The 21,874-nt window shown below is 36.6% G+C and overlaps 1 pseudogene; it reads right to left on the reverse strand.

The window, feature by feature from the left end:
* Window positions 1-1,690: 1,690 nt before the first annotated feature.
* Window positions 1,691-21,874, reverse strand: part of LOC107826909 (adenylate isopentenyltransferase 5, chloroplastic-like) — a 36,370-nt pseudogene continuing 16,186 nt past the window's right edge.

Genomic DNA, 21,874 nt, shown 5'->3' on the forward strand with positions numbered 1-21,874 from the left:
GTATATATATTAAATGTATAATATATATATATATATATATATATATATAAGATGTACGTATAGTATAGTATATATATATAAAAGTTATATTCGATAAGCTATATATACATCTTATATAGCTTATATAAGTTGTTATATATATATATATATATATATATATATATATATATATATATATATCGAATATAGCTTATATATTATACACTTAGTAACAATAAAGTAAACAATAGTAGCAATTATAGAAGAAAATTAGAGAGAGATTGTGATAGATTGATGATTTTGTAAGAAAAAATAAAAGAATGATAGGGTATTTATAGTTGAAAATAGGAAAAAAATGTAATTATAAAAAGTTTGGTATCAAAACAAAGTTGGGGGGGGGGGGGGGGGTTAAATGGCTATTTTATAAATAGCCAACGATTATTTTTGACAGCCCAACAAAAATATATATTTTTTTAAAAAAAATAGCCGTTGGGACTTTGGCCCGCTAAGGGACTGATCCTGTCCGGGGCCGATCCCTGGCGGGTTAAATGGTCTCGGGCCTGGCGGGCTCAAATCATAGGACCGGCCCAAATCATACGACCGGCCCAGACCCACTAAAATCGGGCCAAATGGTCCTGACCCGTTTAACCCGTTTGGCCCGCAGTCCCGATCCGATCCCGGGCCTGGACCGGCCCACTTGTCACCCTTATTACCCCAAGAAAAATTTCTGCTAGAATGGTTACTTTAGCATGGGTAAGATCACAAATCACAACTAATAAGAAAAAAATTCTCTTGAAAACAAATGTACTTTGTTTTCGTAAAATTTCCCATATTAAAATATATTAGAGGATATTTTTATGTAAAATTGATGAGATCAGAACACTTTATAATCGGAGTAGTTCGAATATAGAAAAGGGCAGCTCAGTGCATTAATCTCCCGCTATGTGTGGGGTGCGGAGAAGGGTCGGATCACAAGGGTCTATTGTACACAAGCCTTACCCTACATTTCTGCAAGAGGTTGTTTCCACGGCTTGAACCTGTGACCTCCTGGTCACATGACAACAACTTTACCAGTTACACCAAGGCCCCTGTGATATATTTAAATTAATTATGATAAAAAAAAATTGCATTTAAAACTGCCAAAACTTCAACCATTTTATCGCAAAATGGAGGAAAACAAATATAAGCCATACAATAAGTAACTTCATACTGGGCCTTGGGCTCCGGAGCTTTTTTTTTCACCAAACTTTAACTTCTTCTCTTGAACGACTCTCTTCTTCGTTGTATTAGAATTGAAACGCCAATATTTCGGTATATTAGATATTTTGGAAACATAATGATCAATTACATTAGATTGAAGTACATTGGAGTCTCTTCCTAGGCGTAAGGCTTTTTTTTTTAAAAAAAAAAAATTAAATAGGACAATTAGGATAGTACGAAGGTTATTATGGTAATTTAACTTTTTAGTTTAGCTCTTCCCATTCAAACTATTACTATTTTAATTTTATCTTTAATGATTTGCTTTTAATTTATAGCCACAAAAATATCATGACATATATTTAAAATCATAAATTTTAAAAGTTATTCATTTTTTCTTAAACTCCATTGTCAATCAAACAATCTCACATAAAATGAAATTAAGGAAGTAATTCTAGCTGTCTTCGTGTCATTTGATAATGTGAAGCAGTTCAAGTTGGTAACAATTACATAGTTACTGCCAGCTGAAAGCCATAAAGGGACATACGTTTTGGAAATGATAAAATTAAGGTCCAAATTATTTTTTATGTACATATAGTAGTTCTTGAATCCTTCTACTTTTTAGTATTTTTACCTTTTTATATTTTGAATATTTTTAGTGAAAATTCTTGTTCCCTGTGTATAGCTAGTAGTAGTTGCTGCTGCCGCAGTCAATATCGCTCTGTTAATGGCTTTCCCATCACTACTACAACTCATTGAACTCTTATAATTTCCGCATAAAAATCTATCAACAATAATCTTGCCTTGTCCCACAATTGAATTCTTTCACAATTCCTCCACCATTTCTTCCTCCTCATTTCCACGTTTTTTATACACTTTTGTAGCATCCAGTCGATGTACACGGTAGGAATGATGGATGTGTTCATAACACGCATCAGAAGATAATAATAATCCTAGACAGGTCTTTTCGCGTTTAAAATTTATTTACATGTCAAAGATCGGATCTAAGACGTACCTGGTGAAGAGAGTCTCGTTTCAAAAATTTCTTCGATAGTGCGAAGACTCTATTCGTATCCACACCGAGATTGGTCCTTGCTATCAACTCTTTGATCAATGAACCCGCGAACAAATTGAATGAAAATATTATGTTAAATTTTTTCTCAAAAATCTCAACTCAAAAGTAGAAGAACAAGAAACACCTTTCTTGTAATATTCTTTTCTGTCTTGGCTTTGTATTGCACTCTCACTTTCACAAGTGGTTCAAGACTTACTGCCCAAAGTTGCACGACGATTCTTGTACGTCTTTCTCTTAATTTTGTGGCTTCTTAAAAGTATTATTTTGACCATGGATTTTCATGTCAATTGGACATATTTATAACCGCTGAAAATCCTTTTCACTATATAAAGAAAAGGTTAGAGGCGGTGAACTTTTGTACAATTCTAAACCAAAAGTAAGTTTGCTATTGTTGAAAAATTAAATCTCATTCTAAATGAGATTGTGGGTGCCCACATGTTGGACTTTTCAATACAATTCAAATTTAGATTCTTGTCTAAACCGAAAATAAGTTTGCTATTGTTGAAAAATTGAATCTCATTCTAAATGGGATTGTGGCTGCCCACATGTTGGACTTCCACGTGAATCCAAATTCACTTTCAAAGTTTCCACCAAGCTTCTTTCTTAATTAATATTCTATATAACATCTTTTAAATAAAATAAGTATTAATTATATATATCACATATATATCTTAACCAAGAGATACAATTTAATTTTCTATTCCAAATAGAAAATTTTAAGTTGTTCACATATTAATTATATCCTCTGTGCTAACAAAGAATATAATAATATTTTATTGGACTAATAACTAAATTTATTTGACTAATTAAATTTTTTAATTTAATTATCAAATAATAAAATAATTAATTCTTTAGCAAATATCAGAACACTCGTCATTGTGCGACCCCATTGGTTCAATACTAAGCCGGTAGTAAATTGATCACATCAATGTACTAATCAAGGTGGCATCTAGCAACACTCCTCAACGACCAGATAGAATGAAGTATACAATTTACTCCCAAGAACCAGTAGAAGAATAATATAGAAATTCTTTCTGTCCTTATAGCTCTGGGTCACCCCTAGGAAATGATTCAATTGTCAAATCCTAATAGGCGACAAACTATGTGTTCATGTCAAATATAATCGACCATTGAATGACCTAAGAAACTCTTTTCTTCTTTCATTCAATTGCCGTGGCCAAGATCTTAGTTTGATCGTTTATAATTCATGACAACATGGAGCTTAAACTCATTACCAAGAGTTGACAGATTCCATCTTGATCAATCACTAATTTTACAAGTATTTAATCATACCTAATATCCTTTCAACTATCGTCCTATAGCCATATGTGTCTAGTATCAAAGCACAATAAATAACTTGTCAATTACTATGATGATATCAGGTCAAAGGAAACTCTTACATCACATTCTTCAAGAGAATATCCTATTGACAGTTTTATGATAATTCTAACTATTAGGAATTATCCAATGAGTCGGTTCAATAATCATATATCTATATGCATCATCTATCCATGTGATTTAGTTAATGAGATCAACTAATCTTTATCCAATAAATACGGTCACATAAATATTGATCTAACCGAATTACTAATGTCCAAATTAATAATCCTACGATCAAGAATAAATTTAGATTAAATTATAAGAAACTTTACTCTCACTATCATGATCTCCATCACGATGACAAGTCTCAAAATTTAATCAAGGACCTTATTAAATTAATCAAGCAATTAATAATAAATATGATAAACGAATATCAAATGCCATATATTTTTATATCAAATAAAATTCACAAAAATATGTTCAAATCATCAAATATGAGATTGGATCTAGGTCATATCTAATATATCCCTAACAATCTTCCATTTGCACTAGAGCCAATCTCTCTTGTACTTCATTCCCAATTTCCACTTGTGCTTGTCAAACTCCTTTGCTCCAAGAGCTTTAGTGAATGAGTCTGCAACATTTTTCTTTCCATCAACCTTTTGAATCTCGACGTCTCCACGTTCAATAATTTCTCTTATCAAGTGATACCTTCGCATGACTTGTTTAGATTTTTGGTGTGATCTTGGTTATTTTGCTTGAGCAATGGCTCTAGTATTGTCACACAATAATGGAATTACACCTTCTATTGAAGGAACCACACCAAGTTCAGTTAAGAACTTTTTCATCCATACAGCTTCCTTAGAAGCTTCACTAGCTGCTATATATTCTGCTTCAGTCACTGAATCAGCTACTGTAGCTTGTTTGGAGATTTTTCAACTCACTGCACCACCATTTAAGGTGAATACATAACTAGAAATAGATTTGCTATCATCTCTATCTGAAGAGAAGCTTGCATCAGTATAACCTTCAAGTTTCAACTCAGAATCTCCATAAATGAGGAATTGGCCTTTAGTCCTTCTTAAGTACTTAAGAAGGGTCTTTACCACCTTCCAATGTTCCTCACCAGGATTTGCCTGATATCGGCTAGTCACTCCTAGTGCATAAGCCACATCAGGACGTGTACATATCATGGTATACATGATAGCTCTCACTGCACTAGCGTATGGGATCCTACTCATGCGTTCTCTCTCTTCAGGTATTTTAGGACAATCCTCCCTACTGAGAGTAATTGCAGTGCCTATCTGTAGATAGACTCTTTTGGAATTATCCATGTTATACCTCTTTAAGATGCTATCACTGTACAAGGACTGGGAAAGCCCAAGCATCTTCCTAGATCTATCTCTATAGATCTTTATTCCAAATATATAAGTTGTTTCTCTTAAGTCTTTCATAGAGAACTGTTCAGATAGCCAAATTTTGGTACTTTGCAATGCTGGTACATCATTTTTGATGAGCAATATATCATCAACATAAAGTATTAAGAATATAATTGTGCTCCCACTAACCTTTTTGTACACACAAGGTTCTTCTTTGCATCTAACAAAATTGAATTTTTCAATTGTCTTGTTAAAGCGAATATTCCAATTTCGAGAAGCTTGCTTTAGTCCATAAATGGATCTATGTAGCTTGCAAATTTTATTCTGATCAGGCGGAGATGTGAAACCTTCAGGTTGTGTCATGTACACATCCTCTTCTAGCTCACCATTAAGAAAAGTTATTTTCACATCCATTTGTCATATTTCATAATCGTAGTATGTTGCTATAGCAAGCAAAATCCGAATTGATTTGAGCATTGCCACGGGAGAGAAAGTCTCATCATAGTTGACTCTTTCTTTCTGATGATATCCCTTGGCAACAAGACAGGCTTTGTAGGTATCCACCTTTCCGTCTACTCCAATCTTTTTCTTAAAAACCTATTTACAACCTATAGGTTTAATATCCTTTGAAGGTTCAACTAAAGTCCATACTTTATTTTCCTTCATGGATTCCATTTCGGATTCCATGGCCTTTTGCCATCTCTCATAGTCAGAACTTTGTATAGCCTCTTCATAGGTCTTAGGGTCATCATCATTTTGATCAACCTCATTTGATACATAATCTTGTACCATTAGATTATATCTAGTTGGTACATGACATTCGCGTGTAGACCTTCTAAGTGGTGCTTGTGCAACTTGCTCACCTTATGTTGGATTTGGCTGTTTTTTAATTTGGTTTGGAACTGGTTCATTAACTTGTTCTTGAACTACATTTAGTTCTTGAACTTCAACTATTGAAGATGGAAACTTCCTTGTCAACTTCAAAACATCCAATAAAGGCTCTTCTACTTGTGTCTCATGATCTTGATATTGTGTTTATTTATTGGTTTCTTGAACTTCATCAAGTTCTATTTCTCTACTATAATTTTCTTCTAAAAGAAATTCCCTTTCCAAAAAGGTTGCTCCTCTAGACACAAACACTTTATAGTCAGAAGGGTGATAGAAATAATATCCCATTGTTTCTTTGGGATACCCTATGAACCTACACTTATCAGATCTTGAGTCAAGTTTATCAGATTGTAGTCTCTTAACATAAGTTGGACAACCCCAAACTTTAATATGCTTAAGGTTAGGCTTACGTCCTTTTCATATCTCATATGGTGTTATAGAGACTGACTTAGTGGGAAGTTTATTAAGTAAGTATGTTGCTGCTTGCAAAGCATATCCCCATAAATATATTAGAAGATCAGTGAACCCCATCATAGATCTTACCATATCTAATAAGGTTCGATTTCTCCTTTCAGACACACCATTATGTTGTGGTGTTCCTGGAGGTGTCCAATGTGAAATAATCCCATTCTCTTTGAGATACCTCGTAAAATCTTTACTAAAATATTCTCCACCTCTATCAGATCTTAGTACCTTGATACTTTTACTCATCTATTTCTCAACTTCACTACATAACCTTTTGAACATTTCAAAAGATTCAGATTTGTGTTTCACAAGATAAACAAATCCATATCTTGACATATCATCAGTGAAGGTGATGAAGTAAGAATATCCATCTCTAGCTTGAATTTTTATGGGCCCACAAACATCTGTATGAATTAGTCCCAATAATTCAGTAGCTCTTTCTCCACTTCCAATAAATGGAGATTTGGTCATTTTTCCTTTGAGACAAGATTCACAAGTTGGATATGATTCAAAATCATACTTGTGAAGGTACCCGTCATTGTACAACTTGTTAATTCTTTTCTCTCCAATATGACCAAGCCTACAATGCCAAAGGTATGTATGATTTACTTGATCATCTCTTTTCCTCTTAAGACTTGAAACATGCATAATCGAATTAGCATTTACATTAGGTAAGACATAAACATCATGTTAGAGATAGCCAGTCACATATAAATTATCACCATAATAAATAGAGCAAATACAATTGCTTATAATAATGCAAAAACCACGTTTGTCTAACATAGAAGTTGAAATTATATTCGAAACAAATTTAGGAACGCAATAACAATCATCCAACATAAGTACTTTGACCGTAGGAATTATTAAAGAAATTGATCCTATAGCTACGACCGCAACTTTTGCACCATTTTCAACTTGTAGATTAATTTCTCCTTTCTTCAACTTTCTAATTATTTGGAACCCCTACAACATATTACATATGTTATAACCACTGCCAGTATCTAATACCCACAATGAAGCATCAGTAGTAATTAAAGAAACTTTTAAAATATTTTTCATTCGAGTCTTACCTTGTTTCTTGTCATTTAGAGTTGCAAGATACTCCTTGCAGTTTCTCTTCTAATGCCCTATATTCTTACAATGGAAACATTCAACATCAGATTGGTCAAATTTGCCTCCTTTGCCTTTGGATTTGGTCACACCACCCTTAGGCGCAGTAGGCTTCTTCTTGTGTTTACTTTTACCCTTACCCTTCTTCTTAGGAGAGTCTCCAACCAACATGACAATTCCTTTTTTCTTCTCAGATGCAAGTTGATTCTCATAATCAATAAGCATGTTAAGTATCTCATGATGATCACAATCCATTTTATGCATATTAAAATTAATAATAAATTGTGAAAAGGATTCAGAGAGTGACTGCAAGATCAAACCTTGAGAAAGCTCTTTGCACCCCAACTTCTTAAGTTCTTCAATAAGATCAATCATATGATTGACATAGGGTCCAACTGGAGAGTTTCCAGTCAATTTAGATCCATATAAAGCCTTAGATTGCTGGTATCTAGATGTCCTGCTTTGTGTACCAAACATCTTCTTAAGATGTTCAATGATTGCAGTTAGATCCATATCCTGATGTTTCCTCTAGAGATCAGAACTCATAGAAGCGAGAATGATGCATTTGGTAGTAAGACATTCTTCCAAGTATTTCTGATAAATCTTGGTGGCATCATCATCCGAGACTTCTTTGCCAGGCTTATCGATCACATCAATAAGCTTTTCATGCATGAGAACAATTCTCAAATTTCTGTACCAATCATCAAAGTTTGGTCCTACCAACTTGTTGGTCTCAAGTATTTCACGCAGTGATATAGCAGACATATTGAGAAATCTAAAATGTAGGAAAGAAAATATAAGAACATATTTACACATATCATAAAGATATGGACTTTTATCTAAATGATATTTTCACTAATTATTTTAAATTATTTACCTTCATTATAGTTTAAGAAATCTTAATTTTTGTTATTTGGAGTAAAGGAATCTTTCAACAATATGTATGAGCCACTTGGAAGTCAAGTTGTTTCTCACATATATTTTAAAGGTAGGTACACTTACCAATTGCATCCCCATACAATTTTCTTAAATAACTCTATGTCAATTAGTCCCCTGGTAGTCAGGTCGATTCTATTGGCATAGTTGAGTTCAACCATCATGATAACAAAGAACTTATTAAATTTTTATACTCCCCGGATAGTCCAGGCGTCTAGTATAAAATTAAATAAATCTTTCAATCCATGCATCTAATGCAATAAATAATTTTAATATATTCTCAAACTATAAGTCTCCTGGTTGTCAGGTAGCTCCTTATAAATAAGAAATTGTCACGACCCAAATCGCAGGGCCGCAACAGGTACCCGGTGCCTTACACAACCGAGAACCAACGTAACATATCTTTCTTATCATACCGTCATTGGTAAGTGGGCTAGAAGGGCCATCATGAGATAACGGGAATAAAACATAAGGGAATACTAGCCATAGGATGACCCAACATAATATAGAAACTTATACATGTGACATACGGGCCTATAAGGCTGACATGATCATTTGTATACTCAAAACATAGGCCGATAAGGCCATACAAGTATTCATATATATGACATCTGTCTATAAGCCCCTAAGAGTACATAAATATCATAAAGGTCGGGACAGGGCCCCGCCATACTGATCAATACATGTCCAAATCATACTGACCAAATAGGCAACTTCAGAGCAATTGGAGTGCACAAACACCTTCGGCTGAGCTGATAGCCTACTAGGAGAACTCTCAACCTATCTATCGGGACCTGCAGGCATGAAACGCAGCGTCCCCAAGCAAAAGGGACGTCAGTACAAATAAAGTACCGAGTATGTAAGGCATGAAAGCAGTATAGAAAAGACATGAAAGAAACATGGAGTAAAGAACTCAACCTGTAAGTCTGAATAGCTCTGTGAATCATGAAACATTTATAATGTCATGCATATGTGTATAAATGTCATACCATGCATAGGTATATGCATGCATAACATCATCAAGCCTCTAAAGGCATCCCATCATATCATCTCGGCCTCTGTGAGCAAAATTATCAACGTATACCAGCTGATAAGTTAGTGGTGCGTATATAACGCTACAACCTTTCCCCATACCCTATACCCCATATACTATACACATATATAACTCCATCTGGTCATGGGTCAGTATACATGTATAAATGGATGCAATTCATAATAAAGTAAGTCAATAAGATCTCTTAGAATGTCATAAAATCATTATGCCTTCGATTAATATCATAAAATAAACTTTATCAACTTACGTATTTTCTGAGACCCATGAACAGACGATAGAATAATAGGACACATGGAGAATCAAGAACATAGGAACCCCTAGTAATATTAAGAATATAATCATTTATGAAAGTTGCGTGCTTGCTCGTTTCGTTGTATCATATGGATCATGCCAAAAGAAAAGAAGGGATAGCCTTAACATACCTCAAGTCATCAATGCAACTCAACAACAAGATTATGACAACTAGCGCACCAACCCTATAACAAAGAAATACATGTACAACTTAGATGGTGCTAGTATATCACGTATCTCAAATGATAACTCGATTCTAAAATAAAACGGGCAGCATTTTTCCTGATTTTACTGCTCCCTCAAGCCTACTATAGGCGAGATACAAACATAATACAATCAACAACTCAAAAACAATCCACTACAATTCGGGACCTTCAATGCAACAAAAACCCCAAATATACCATAATACACCCAATCAACAAGTTATCAATTAGCCTGAAATTGTAACGATTAGTGACCAGCCTACTACCCTACCACATGTGGCATTTCTCCATGCCCTTCATCCTTCCAAACTCCATAATTAAGCAGCACAATAGGCCAACACGAGTGGACTACAAAACTGTCTACTGAAAGTGAAATAAATCGAACTCACGACTTCCTATCACCGTCCCGTGAGTTCTAACTATTAGGAAACGAATTTATCAACCTTACTTGATATATAAAATCTTAAATACAGAAAGTAGACATTTTATTAACTATGAATTACCTTCCAAAACTCAAACTACAAAAAAAAAAAGAGGCGATAGAGCGATACTTACGTCGTAGGGATCGTTCTAATGTTATCGCTTCTTGATTTCGTACCCGGGATTTTAATCTTCATTGAAACCATAGAATAGAGCTTAAGGATATGTTTATGGGTGTTCTATGGTCGTGTTCTATGGAAACAATGAAGATAAAGACGACCTAAGACCTTAATATATCAACTTTTGAAAAATCAAAGAGGTGCCAACTTGGCACTCTATCATTGGCCCTTCTTCCGACGCTTATATCATTTTATATGGAAGTCATATAAATAAATGGTTAAGAGCATTGGAAACTAAATTCCAATACCTTCAATTTGGTATATAATATATCCCCAAAAGACGTCATATAAAACACAAAATGTATTGCTTAAAAAGCTTCAGTGACACACATACTTGTCACCTATGCAGTCTGAGCAGTCTCGCAAAACTATAAATATCTCTCTAATCCAATGTCGTATCAACAAACGGTTTAATGACTTAGAAAATAGACTCGTAGATATTCAATTTGATATATAGATCATCCCGTAATTCAAAGTATATTGGGAGAAAAGCTCCGCTATATTTGACCTAATTTTCAGCGCATTATGAATGTAACTTGTGATGACCTTTGTCAACTTTTGTTCCATAACTCGCTTGACTTAAAAATGTAACACACGACTATCATACGACTAAAATAACTCATAACATAACCTCCTTATTATGTTAAGAACCCTAGTATCACCCCAAAAGTACATGTTATAACATTCCCAACTTGTCGACATTCGACGAAACTTATTTTCTTCAATATGTTTAGCTTCTAAGCCTTTCAACCCTCTTGGTACTTGTTATCCATGATCTTAAAGATTTGTAACCTCCATGGTAACATGATTACTTACTTTATAGACTTTTCAAAGATGATTTTATTTATGAGCTTACATCAATTGACTTACAACGTACTCTTACGTACGAAAACATGGGGTGTAAAATCATTCCCCCCTTTGGAACATTCGTCCTCAAATATTGACTGATGCGCTTATCAGTCTCATAACTCATAGCTCTTACGAATACTTTAATACTGTCTTTGCCATGTAGGCAACTGTTCTGTGAATAAATCCAAAGGCCAGTGCATTCCCCCCTTCAGGCCTCTTTCTCATACCACGATTTGTTGTCAGAATTCTTCCAATCTCGTAACTGTTTCTACCTCCTGTCATGCAGCCTGTACGAATTTGTCCTTGTATGTGCGCCTATATGACTCTTCTATCCTTTTACCTCCAGTTTAAAGACCCGGCCGGTCATTTTGGGTATTACAACCCCATTCCTCTATTTACTGCTCTATTTGTGCTTTATAGCTGTATTATGACCTATTAGATTAGTTAGTTCGGGTCCTGAAGGATTTTGGAATGAATTGAGATACTTAGTCTCATAATGGAAAGCTTAAGTTGGAAAAGTTGATCGGATGTTGTCTTATGTGTAAATGACCCCGGATTTCAATTCTGATGATTCCAGTAGCTCTGTATGGTGATTTTTCACTTAAGAGTGTGTACGAAAAATTATTTGAAGGTCCGTAGTGGAATTAGGCTTGAAATAGCGAAAGTTAAATTTTTGGAATGTTTGACCGGGGGTTGACTTTTTAATATCGGGGTCGAAATCTGATTCTAGAAATGGGAATAGCTTCGTTATGTCATTTATGACTTATGTGTAAAATTTGAAGTCATTCCGGATTGATTTGATGTGTTTCGGCACAAGATACAGAATTTGAAAGTTCTAAGTTCATAGATTTTGAATTGGGGTATGATTCGTCATTTTGATGTTGTTTGATATGATTTGAGGCTTCGACTAAGTTCGTATGATGTTTTAGGACTTGTTGGTATATTTGGTTGAGGTCCCGAGGGGCTCAGGTGAGTTTCGAGGTGGTTTCGGACCATTTCTAGGCCATTTTTAATTGCTGGTTTCTATCTATAGAGGTGTGCATCGCGATCGCGAACATTTGGTCGCGTAAAAGCAGTTTGGGGCCTTGTGAATCGCGATAGCGGAAGCTCTTTCGCGATCACGTAGAACAAAATCTCTGCTGCACTAACCCAACTTTGGAAGCTTATATCTCGCAATCTATAAGGAATTTGGAGATGATCCAAAAATAAAAGTTGTAGCCCCTGATTCTAGTTTTCAGAAAGTCAAACCATTTGTCATTTGGAGTTTTGTAAAAAAGGTTATGGCCATTATACTAGAGGTTGTCTGGAAGAGTTGGGGAGTTTGTTCTTCGCGATCGCGAATGGCAAATTTTGGGCTGGTAATTTTTGTGCTTTGCGATCGCGAAGAGTAAATGCTTGGACAGAAGCTATATTTTGAGGTTTCGGCCATTTTAACACATTTGGAGCTATGGAGCTCGGGTTGAAGCGATTTTTGAGGTGATTTTTACCATATGGATTAGGGTAAGTGATTCTAACTCGATTTTGGTTAAATTATACGAATCTATTGTTATTTTTATCAACATATTAGTGTTTTGGGTTGAAAATAGTAGAAGCGTTTATAGACTTTAATTTGAAGATTTGAGGGTCGAGTTGATGTCGGAATTAGATAAAATTGATATGGTTGGACTCGTGGTTGAATGGCCGTTCATATTTTATAACTTTTGTTGGGTTCCGAGATGTGGGCCCCACAGGTGATTTTTTATTTAATTTTAGATTTTTATTGGAGAATTAGTATTTCCTTATGGAATTGATTACATTAATTGGTATTGACTGAATCAAATTAATTGTGGCTAGATTCGAGCCGTTCAAAAGTTGATACGTGAAGAATGGGATTTCTGGAGCATTGTTTAGCTTGCTTGACATTGGATTCGTCTTGTTCGAGGTAAGTAACTCTTGTAATCTTGGAGCTGAGGGTATGAATCCTGAATATACGTATTATGTGAATTATTTGGAGGTGACGCACATGCTAGGTGATGGGTGTGTGGGCATGCACTATAAAAATTGTGACGTAATTGGTTTCGTAAAATTTTGTAGTCAAATAATCTTGGCATTTTCAATGTAGTTTTATGTATTAAAGAAATTGACCTGAGAACCATATTAAAAATCATGCTGAGGCTATGTGCCAGTATTATTGAGACCCACAGAGGTCATATTGCTGTTGAATTATTTATTTAAAATGAAATTTCATACTCAGTCATGTTCATTCATTTCATATCATCTCTCAGTCTCTGTTGCTATTTATTGATTCATCATATCATCATTTTGGGCAAGTTTCATGGCATTCTGATCCCGAGAGACTGGAGAGATTGATGAATGAGTTAGGCCGAGGGCCTGATTGTGAGGATAATTATGGGATCGGGTTGCACGCCACAGCAGGCCATATTGGCTTTATATACTTTATTATTATGTGGATCGGGGCTGCCCGCCTGCAGCAGGCCTTATAGGCTTTATTATAGCACGTGAGTTGTTCGGGCGGATATAGATATTGATACTATAGAACGTGAGTTGTCCGTGCAGCACGTGAGTTGTCGGTGCAAATTATAGCGCTTGGGCTGAAGGAGCCCCTCCGGAGTCTGTACACACTCCCAGTGAGCGCAGGTACCTACTGAGTGCGAGTGCCGGGAGATTGGGAGGATTGAGTGACTGTGAGGACTGAGTGATGGGAAGGACTAAGTGAATTGATACTCTAAGAAGTATGCATATGGTTTTATCACTGAGATACATTGCATTGATATGCACCCATGACACCCATGACATACAGACATAGAGATATATTTTCCTCACGTTGTACGGTATCACGTCATTCATGACTTCTCACACATATTGGCCTATGGGCATAATGATGCATTTTTCACTGGCTATCTAGAAAGAAAATGAAACTTCTTATTTATTGTGGAAAGGATTTTTGGAAAAATTACTGTTTTCAACTTACTCATATTTTTGGCAACTTCGGTAAACGATTTGGGTTTTTATTGATGTACTTGAAAGGTAGAACATTTTTCAGAAATCATGTTTTGTTGAGCATTTGATCGTTGAGTTGCTTATGGTATTACTTGTTTTATTTTCTTATGAACTATTGTTAGTTATTGAAATTGGACCCGTCCTTGGTACAAGCTCGTCACTACTTTCAACCTATGATTAGATTTATTACTTATTGAGTACATGTGGTCGGTTGTACTCATACTACACTTTTTCACCTTGCGTGCAGATATTGGATGTTGATGTTGCTGTACTCGATGGGAGCTAGAATTAAAGACGTACCTGTGTTCCAGTTGTAGCTGCCTCTTGTTCATGGTAGCTTTAAATTTATAAGAATCTGTTTATGTACATTTCGAACAGATGATGTATTTATTTCATACCCGTTTTATAAATTCTAATCTTAGAAGCTCATGAATTGTACTACCAGTTCTTGGAGAAATGTATTGGTTTTATATATTTTCTTTTAATTAATTGCCTTATTAAATTCATTGGAATTAGATAGTTAATAATTAACTTACCTAGCGGGTTGGGTTAGGTGCCATCGCGACTAGTCGGATTTTGGGTCATGACAAAGTGGTATAAGAGCTCTAGGTTTATAGGTTCTACGAGTCATGAGCAAGTGTCTAGTAGGGTCTTGCAGATCGGTATGATGACGTCCATACTTATCTTCGAGAGGCTACAGGGCATTTAGGATAATTTTCCATCTTTCTTTCCTTATCGTGCAGAATTGATTCAGCTTAAAAATATAACTCTTTGAATTCCTTCCACGCATTCGTGTGCGTATGTGAGCGATCGGTATCAGCTGTGTATCGCCGACTTGTGATTTCAGGGATGATATGCGGGATGTGTTAAGATAGATTGAATGTGACAGGAAGTGTTTCCTTGGAATGTAAAGAGGGCCATTGGGTGCTTGATTTTCGTTTGATGTGACGTACAGTCTCGAATTGTAAGTGTGTTGAAGGATCTGTCATGTAGTTTAATTGTGGAGAGAATTAAATTTTCATGTCTTGTTCATGAGTTTGGACTCAAGAAGATTAAGTGATTGCGTTAGTAATTGTGGATGCGAAATGTTATAACAAGATGCCAATTTGAGGCTAAGTAGGTGTGTTTCTTATAATGTTGATTGGAGAGTTTCTTTTCTACCAGCGGGTTATATGTGTTGAGATTTGAATTTGAATCTAGTTGAGAAAGTTGACTTGACTGTCAAAAGAATGAAATGCGAGATTAGCGGATGATTGAAGTATTTTATGGTTGGTGTTGCATGGGCCTGAGAAGAATTTTCGTTGAACTGACTGCGGTATTAAGGCAGTAATAGAGTATAGGTATTGTGAGTTATCGAGTGTTTTAATCTATAGCTTTGGCTAAGTGGGGGAGCCTGCTATTGACAATTCAATTTCATGGTTATATGTAAAGGCTTAGTTTTGGGCTGAGGCATACTTGTGGGTTAGTTATGACTTGCAGAGGTTGAGATCGAGGATGACTCGAATAAGGAAATTCCTGGATACGGGTTATATTGCACATATGAATACATGAAAATCATGGAATGAGTGAGTTGTTATTTGTGAAGGATGTAGTGCGCACGGAGTATGAATTTGATTGGTGGTGTTAAGGCAGGGGTACTTCTTTGGGTGTTGTTGTGCTATAGGGGCATATGTCTTTCGGCCCGTTTGGGCGGTGCAATTAATATTTGAGCAGAGTGGATGACTCTCGAGAAAGTTCTAATGGATTCAAGATTAAAATGTAACAATTAAGAATTTTTGGCGGGTTTGTTTATGGCTAAAATCTGAGATTTAAGTTGGATGGTGTCGAGACTTGTGGCATTTTTGTATATCAGTATGGATTTTATATTTCGGTATCAGGAAGGTGAATGAAATTTCCTTAGACTCAAATAAGGTATTTTCAGAGTGTGTGTTTCGGTTGTGGTATTTATAGGGGTAATTATGATGTGGTGAGTCTCTACAGATGTTTTGGTGGCAATATTCTTGGGTTTTGGTGACCTACGTGGTTTGGTCGAGTTAGAGGAATTTAGTTCTAATAGCTTGGTTATGTGAAGTTGGATTTCAAAGTGTTCTTGATGGTTTCTACCATGGTTGGAACCAAATATTTTCTACTGGTGTGGGAAATATGTTGTGTATTGTGATTTCTTCCTGGAAGGAAGCAAGAGGAAGATTTCTAACTAACCGGGTATGTAATTTGCTGGTGACTCAGAGTTGATAATGAGATTCTTGTGTTTGTCACATGATGAAATAATAGATGTGGTGTGTTGTGCGGGATTAGGATTTACATGTACAATGTGACAGTTCAGTCTTGAAGAGAAGGTAACGAATGTTGGACATAATGGTCAGTTTCAGATATTTCGATGAATGTTAAACTGCTCGGTAATTCCTGAGAAGGGTGCGCATTTCAGAAGGTGCATTGTGTTTTGACTTACGGATGTTCATCGGTATTGCAGTACTCACCTGGTTGATAGACTGTTGATATTCAAATTTTGCTATGTGGCACGGAAGAATTTTAGAAGTATTCCTCGTGGGATGATCGTGAATGAGAGATGTGTTAGACATTCTGGCGGTGGAGTTGGGATCAGATATGGGATTCGTGTGTTCTATGGATTTGGAGACTGGGAGTTCTCAAGAGCAAGTTGTTTTCATGGTTGTGGACTATGAAGTCATGGCCGAAGCTAGCTAGACGATAGTATATATTATGATTCAGTCATTGTGGGATTTCAGAGGGTTATTTATTCATGTGTGGGTGCCCGGAGTTGATTTAGGGGTCCATTGGTAGGCCCAATTAGGATGTGTATTCTACACAGAGCCAGATTGGTTGGCTCCATACTGCTATTATTGAGGGATGTGTTATTCGGTTGTTGTTGAGCTTATTCGTGTTCTGTTATGTTCGGTGAGTTACTCTTCTATGCTACGAGGAGTTGTGATTCGTTGGTTATAAGCACACATGGTGCAGTTCTATTGGGGCCTTATAGCGAAATTTGCGCGAGATGGGTATTTGGGTGATGTATGAGTGGTTGCGCATTGGTTATGTTCTTTCGGGTTTGTGTGGCATTGTGTCATTTGCTTCTCCATGGTTATGGTAATGCATTGTGAGTACTTGATGTCGGATTGCGCGTAGCTATTAATTTTGAGCATGGTGGCTGAGGTATTTCATATGGAACAGTGTTTGGATGGGGTCGCGCATTACAGCAGAGTTATGTTGAGATATGATCCTTTGTGTTAGATTCGTGTGTTATGGTTCTACGGTGTGTGATAGTTTCTTAGCATTGCGTTGGGGTGGTACCCGTCGAGTTTGCAGGACGGTTCTTTTGTTTGAGTCATTTTCGTGATTGAGTACATTTGAAATGTTGCTTATTGGTGCACGGGTTACACAGGTTGTGACTTTAGGTAGTATTGGTGTGGCATGTCAGTAGAGTAGCTGGTATTTGATAAGGTGAAGTCATCGGATCTAGGATAGATGCTATCAGATTTGATTGTGGTATATTTGGAAGGATAATGTCGAAAGTCGGCTTAGAAATTTGCTATAGTTCTTGTCGAAGGAGAGGGAGCTCCATGACTGGTGGATCTGATGAATGGTTACGAGTTTCTACGTGTTTCTTTCATCATCGGTAGTGTACGAAGGTTTTTAGACTGGAGACTTGTTTGATGTGAGGTTTATTACCGGCATTGGGTTATTTTGAGCAGCTACTGTGATTAGAAATTATTGCTTCGAGCATTGTAGCTATGTGGTATTTGAGTTTTGAGTTATGGTTATAGTTTTTGGTACAACTTGTTCAGACTTATACAGTGTGTAGGTTGCGGATTCAGATCTTATAAGAAATTCCGAATGTTGGGAATTGGATTCTAAGGCTTGTGGGCTAGGTTGAATTAAGAAATTTCAGTTATGTGGTGTTGTCAGGCCTATGTGGAATAGGGTGACATGGGATCACCCCGGGTACGTGCATGGTAAGATGGAATAGTGAGTTGATGGCATGGAAACAACTCTTAGCACATTCGAGGACGAACGTATGTTTAAGTGGGGGAGAATGTAACGACTCGGCCGGTCATTTTGGGTATTACAGCCCTGTTCCCCCATTTATTGCTCTATTTGTGCTTTATAGCTGTATTATGACCTATCGGATTAGTTAGTTCGGGTCCGGAAGGATTTCGGAATGAATTGAGACACTTAATCTCATAATGGAAAGCTTAAGTTGGAAAAGTTGACCGGATATTGGCTTATGTGTAAACGACCTCCGATTTGAATTCTGATGATTCCAATAGCTCCGTATGGTGATTTTGGACTTAGGAACGTATACGAAAAATTATTTGGAGGTTCGTAGTGGAATTAGGCTTGAAATGGCGAAAGTTAAATTTTTGGGAAGTTTGACCGGGGGTTGACTTTTTGATATCGGGATCGGAATCCGATTCTGGAAATGGGAATGGATTCGTTATGTCATTTATGACTTGTGTGCAAAATTTGAAGTCATTTCGGATTGATTTGATGTGTTTCGGCACAAGATATAGAATTTGAAAGTTCTAAGTTCATAGAATTGGGGTATGATTCGTCATTTTTGATGTTGTTTGATGTGATTTGAGGCTTCGACTAAGTTCGTATGATGTTTTAGGACTTGTTGGTATATTTGGTTGAGGTCCCGAGGGGCTCGGGTGAGTTTCGGGGTGGTTTCGGACCATTTCTAGTCCATTTTTAATTGTTGGTTTCTGCCTACTGAGGTGTGCATCGCGATCGCGATCGCGAACATTTGGTCGCGTTCGCGAAGAGCAAATAATAGTTTGGGGCCTTGTGAATCGCGATCGCGGAAGCTCTTTCGCGATCTCGTAGAACAAAATCTCTGCTCCACTGACACGAATTTGGAAGCTTATATCTCGCAATCTATAAAGAATTTGGAGATGATCCAAAAATACAAGTTGTAGCCCTTGATGTCTAGGTTTGAGAAAGTCAAATCATTTGTCATTTGGAGTTTTGTACTAAAAGTTCTGACCATTATACTAGAGGCTGTCTGGAAGAGTTGGGGAGTTTATTCTTTCGCGAGTGGTTTTCCGCGATCGTGAAGGGCACATTTTGGGCTGGAAATTTTTGTGCTTCGCAATCACGAAGCATTTTCCGCGATCGCGAAGAGTAAATGCCTGGACATGAGCTATATTTTGAGGTTTCGACCATTTTAATACATTTGGAGCTATGGAGCTCGGATTGAAGCGATTTTTGAGACAATGTTCACCATATGGATTTGGGTAAGTGATTCTAACTCGGTTTTGGTTAAATTATACGAATCTATTGTTGTTTTTATCAACATATTAATGTTTTGGGTTAAAAATAGTAAAAAATTTCATAGACTTTAATTTGAAGATTTGAGGGTCGAGTTGATGTCGGAATTTGATAAAATTGGTATGGTTGGACTCGTGGTTGAATGGACGTTCATATTTTGTAACTTTTGTCGGGTTCCAAGACGTGGGCCCCACAGGCAATTTTTGAGCTAATTTTAGATTTTATTGGAAAATTAGTATTTTCTTATGGAATTGATTACAATAATTGGTATTGACTGAATCGAATTAATTGTGGCTAGATTCGAGCCGTTAAGAAGCTGATACGTGCAGAATGCGATTTCTGGAGCATTGTTTAGCTTGCTCGACATTGGATTCGTCTTGTTCGAGGTAAGTAACTCTTCTAATCTTGGAGTTGAGGGTATTAATCCTTAATATACGTATTATGTGAATTATTTGGAGGTGACGCACATGCTAGGTGATGGGCGTGTGGGCGTGCCCTATAGAAATTGTGACGTAATTGGTTTCATAAAATTTTGTAGTCAAATAATCTTGGCATTTTCTATGTAGTTTTATGTGTTAAAGAAATTGACGTGAGAATCATGTTAAAAATCATGCTGAGGCTATGCGCCAGTATTATTGAGACCCACAGAGGTCATATTGCTGTTGAATTATTTGTTTAAAATGAAATTTCATACTCAGTCATGTTCGTTCATTTCATATCATCTCTCAGTCTCTGTTGCTATTTATTGATTCATCATATCATCATTTCGGGCTAGTTTCATGACATTGTGAGCTTGAGAGACTGGAGAGATTGATGACTGAGTGAGGCCGAGGGCCTGATTGTGAGTTTAATTATGGGATCGGGCTGCACGCCGCAGTAGGCCATATTGGCTTTATATACTTTATTATTATGTGGATCGGGGTTGCCCACCTGCAGCAGGCCTTATAGGCTTTATTATAGCACGTGAGTTGTCCGGACGGATACAAATATTGATATTATAGCACGTGAGTTGTCCGTGCAGCACGTGAGTTGTCCATGCAGATTATAGCGCTTGGGCTGAAAGAGCCCCTCCGGAGTCTGTACACACCCCCAGTGAGCGCAGGTACCTACTGAGTGTGAGTGCCAAATGCTAGTGTCGAGCGATTGGGAGGATTGAGTGACTGTGAGGACTGAGTGACTGTGAGGACCGAGTGATAGGGAGGACTAAGTGAATTGATACTATGAGAAGTATGCATATGGTTTTATCGCTGAGATATATTGCATTGACATGCACCCATGACATACATACATAGAGATGTATTTTTCTCATGTTGTACGGTATCACGTCATTCATGACTTCTCACACATATTGGCCTATGGGCATAATGATGCATTTTTCACTGACTATCTAGAAAAAAAATGAAACATCTTATTTATTGTGGAAAGAATTTTTGGGGAAATTACTGTTTTCAACTTACTCATATTTTTGGCAACTTCGGTAAACGATTTGGGTTTTCATCGATGTACTTGAAAGGTAGAACTATTTTCAGAAATCATGTTTTGTTGTGCATTTGATCGTTGAGTTACTTCTGGTATTACTTATTTTATTTTGTTATGAACTATTATTGGTTATTGAAATTGTACCCGTCCTTGGTACAAGCTCGTCACTACTTTCGACCTAAGGTTAGGTTTATTACTTATTGAATACATGGGGTTGGTTGTACTCATACTACACTTCTGCACCTTGCGTGCAGATATTGGATGTTGATGTTGCTGTACTCGACGGGAGCTAGAATTGAAGACGTACCTACGTTCCGGTTGTAGCTGTCTCTTGTTCATGGTAACTTTAGATTTATAAGAATCTGTTTATGTACATTTCGAACAGATGATGTATTTATTTCATACCAGTTTTGTAAATTCTAATCTTAGAAGCTCATGATTTGTACTACCAGTTCTTGGAGAAATGTATTGGTTTCATATATTTTCTTTTAATTACTTGCCTTACTAAATTCATTGGAATTGGATAGTTGATAATTGGCTTGCCTAGCGGGTTGGGTTAGGTACCATCACGACTAGTCGGATTTGGGGTTGTGACATCCAGCCTCTAGCCAATCTCTAGGCCTCACTTTGTGAACATATACAGAACTATGACAAGTTGTCCCTTTGGGCATATATAGGTGTACTAAAGTTCTTTGCTCGGAACTTTATCGAACTTACAACTATTGATGTATCTTGTTTCACAACCTCGATTATCTATGATTATG

Source organism: Nicotiana tabacum, chromosome 22 (assembly GCF_000715075.1).
Source record: "Nicotiana tabacum cultivar K326 chromosome 22, ASM71507v2, whole genome shotgun sequence".
NCBI lineage: Eukaryota > Viridiplantae > Streptophyta > Magnoliopsida > Solanales > Solanaceae > Nicotiana > Nicotiana tabacum.